Source organism: Apis dorsata, unplaced genomic scaffold, assembly GCF_000469605.1.
Source record: "Apis dorsata unplaced genomic scaffold, Apis dorsata 1.3 scaffold_50, whole genome shotgun sequence".
Classification (NCBI taxonomy): Eukaryota; Metazoa; Arthropoda; class Insecta; order Hymenoptera; family Apidae; genus Apis; species Apis dorsata.
The window spans coordinates 1,604,706-1,608,888 of NW_006263351.1; positions in this window are offsets into that span (position 1 = coordinate 1,604,706).

A 4,183-nucleotide genomic window follows, 5' to 3' on the forward strand; every position below is an offset into this window, starting at 1 on the left:
GATCTCGTTCCACTATAGAATCAACTATAGAAAACGTTCGAACAATTCTAATGAATTATAACGAACAAAAACGCATCTTCACCGAAAATGGACACCCGTGTCTCTTTAAAAACCCGGCTCTCTATAAACGCGCATCGGTGTGTTCCCAGTTAAATGAAACAATTCCTGAAATTCTTCGTGTCTTCCCCTCCCCGCTCGGTTAATTTCTGGACACACAGAAGGGAGGGGGTGGCGGCCTCGCTTAATCTGGCGCAGTTTAGACAATTTAGCGCGGTTACCCGGTTAGCGTCAAACATAACCTCGCCACTTGGCCGGGTGTAAAGAATGGCGGGGTGTAATGCCGGTCCACGCACCGGGCGTTACCTTAGCGAAAGGGAAGCGACGAGGGAGAAAGATAGGTGCGCGTTCAACGAGGGAGACTGTGTGCTTACCGGTTACCGAAGCAGAAGGAAGAGCCAGAGGGGTTGGCCGGAATAACCCGGCTCTTTAATTTAAAGCTGCCGGACAGTAATTAAAATAACCACCCCACCTCTCTTGACTCACACATATACACACACACACATACACACATATATTTCCTTGAAGAGGTGCCCGACTCGTTCAAGACGAGAGCCGCGTTTGCGGGGTGAAATAGGTCCTCGAATTGTAGGGGAATCGTTTAATATCCTTTGAAAACGAGAAATGACGAAGGATGATTTGAATGAGTTGTAGAGTGTAAATGGTTGATGTTTCTTTTAAAGGAAATTTGCGAATGAAAGGATTCTAAGAGAATGAGGTTTTATAATTGATGCTTGAAAAGAAATTGGAGTGTGGATTAAATTAATTAAATTGTCATATTTCTAAGGTGGATCTTAAATCTTTGTTTGATCGTATAAATCGTTGCAATAGTCTGTTTGGGAATTTTATATCCGAGAAAGAGTATAATTAATTTTTATAAGAATAAGAAACGATTGTTATTTGAAGATTCAAATAATCAAATAAAGATTTCATTGCATCATGGTATAAATTATAATGAATATTTTTAAGAGTAAAGTAAGTAAATAAAATTACGATGTATTTTGAAAATTTATAGTATCTGGTGAAAATCTGAATATAAAAAAAGAAAAAAAAATTAAGAAATGTTTTCAAATTATCACTAAATATTGCTTAAATGAATCGTTTATGCCCATTTAAATTTTTTTCTCCTTTCTAAAGAAAAATGATCGATTTCTTTTTTTTCTATGACATTTTCTATGAACAAATATTTACCATAAAATAGCAAAATCATGAACAAGTGTTTTTCATATTTGTAATTTGTAAAATTATTTTATTTTTCTTTTCTCATATACTTTGATTTCCAAATTATTCCTTTATTATTATTTTTTTTTTAAAGAAATTATGAAAAATAATTGAAATATATATATTGCTCTAATAGCAGAAATAAAAAATCTGGAATATTTCTATATCTCACAAAACTTAATAACTACTATTCCAATTCTAATTAATCGAAACGCTGTGCAATGTACTCAAAGGAACGTTGAATATTTTTATCCCAAGATGTTATACGACTTAACGTCATATAATATACATGTTACAGCCAGAAATCAGATTCATTTTTTCCTCCACTGGCAACGGAATTATTATGTTACTCAGTTTCCACTCTCCAAGCATGAAGAACGCCAAGTCCGATAATTACTCGCTTTCGAGTAATCTGTAATATACTTCCTCTAAATGATATGTATTTTCTTAATGAGCGTGTTACATTATACAGCGGCGGGTAGAAACCGAGTTAATGCAAGAGTAACGCGGCGTGGCTCGACCTCGTCAAGCGCCACGTTTCTGTTCCTTCTGGTCCTTCTGGTTGGTCGCGATCGAGGTCAGACCACCGAATTCGAGAAAATTCTTAATTCCATTAGTTTCGTAAGTCTGTCTTCTAAATTCGTCTTTTTAAAGTAAAAATTAAAGGAAAGGGAAAGACTTGTTTCTTCGATATACTGTGATATAATATAAGATCATCGAAATTAAGAGTCATAAATTGATATAAAATATAAATTGTTTGTTGTGTTTCAGATTTGTTTTGTATTGTAATATGATTTATAACTAATTTAAGATATTTATTATAAAATATAATATTATTCGAATGATGTTCATGTATTTAGTAATTAATTAAGGTAATTTATTTAGGAATATGTAGAACACAACATCATAATAATACATAATAATGACTCTGTTTCATTAATGAGAATTGTAATATTGCAAAATTTTCAGTTCAATCAATCTAATTTTTAGATCGTTGATATAAATTTTACTTTTCAAAGAAAAGAAAAATATCCAAGTTCAATTATATAATCTTGATGGTCAATTGAAGTTTTCTATGAAATTATACATCCATTTTTTTCTTTTGATATTTTATATATAACAATCCAAGAATTGATTGAAAAAAGTGAAAAACAATATCATAGACTTTCAAGGCTTAAATTATATTTTCATGAAATAACTAAATATTGTAACTTTGAGTGTTGATATTAGATTTTAACATGTATCAAAATATTTAAAAAAAAATATATATATATTATACATACAATTTTTATTCAAATTCGAAAAATATTTATGACAGCATTTTAAAATAAATTGTACTAAAATAAATAATACAAAAAAACTATCAGACAATAAAAAGTTAATGAAGCAATACGATTATTATACACAAAAATATAATGGAAAATTAAACCAATTTAAATTCATGAAAAAGAGCCAAGAAAGTCGTTCGAACAATACTGTGTCCCATACAATAACTCTTATAAAGATTCATCATAAAATTTAAAAATATAAGAGATATATTACAAGCTTGAAATATCCTTGGAGCAGTTCGCGTCTTATTTCAATATAAATATGTAACGCTCAATTTTGATGATCCTACATCATATCACAAGGTATTGTGAGATCAATGTGACCGATCGACGATCGTAATAATAATCGATCCCGAAATTCGATTTTCACCGAAATTGATTACCTTACGTCACGCGTCGAATTATCCGTGAAATATTCATGACGGCGTAACGCACAGGGCTCGTTGCATATTTTAGTAACGTGTATCGTGTTGTTGGATCGCGGCCATTGTGAATCAGCTACTTCCAAGTAGTGGCACACACAGCCTTGGAATTAAATTTAGCCGGTAGGTGCACACGACGTGCATCGGCTGATGGAAAGATCAGTATCAAATTGCGGCTAATAACGGAAATAAGAATGATATTACGCGAGTTCACCGTTTACGATATATAATGGGGACAGATAATCCTGGTGTAATAATCGTTTAATAATTTAACTTGCACCGCTGTCGTACAGAAATCCTGCGAACTTTGCTCCACTCTCTTCACGAGATGAATCTTGAAACGTCACAAAATTTCGTTTGATAATTATTCCAGGATCCAACAATTATCTCCAAGATTCGTTGTAGAATTTAATTTATAATTAATACCTTGAATTCGATACATTGAATTGTTTAATTTTTGATTTGAGAATAATTTATTTGGTGTAACTTGTTCCAAATAATAAAACTATATCACTATTAATTATCAATTTTATTGATAAATTGAAAGAAGGGAAAAAGTTATTGAAATTTAATTTATGGAACAAGGAAATTTCTTTTGTATGAAAATTATTTCATATACGTATTTACTTTATTATATTATTTATATACGAAAAAGTATAATGATTTTGTTATATTAAAACTGTCATTTTTTTTTGTTTTGGCAAGGAACATAAAATGCCAAGAAATATAGATATCAATATCAGTTTAATAATATATAAGTAAACTCAAAATAAATATACAAAAAAAAAAAAAGAAAATAAATTTATTCTTCAAAGAAATAAACAAACAAACAAATAATACAAATAGCAAGTAAACGAAACATTACATTAACGAAACATCATTCAGAAGAGAAACAAAATTTTTATCTCTTCGAATTGAATTCCACGATAATTCCTACCGATCAAAATACTTTTTACCCCAAACGTTTATACATTTATATAACCCAACCAACTAAAATCTTTTATCAAAATAACGTTTCACGAAAAAACTCTTCGTCAAATACAACCAATAGCTGATAATATCAATCCAATTTTCACTAAAGACAGATCGAAGTCCATCCCGGGCGCGAATAAAATTCCCTAAGTATCCTCGAACGAGTTGCACGGGAGGGGGAGG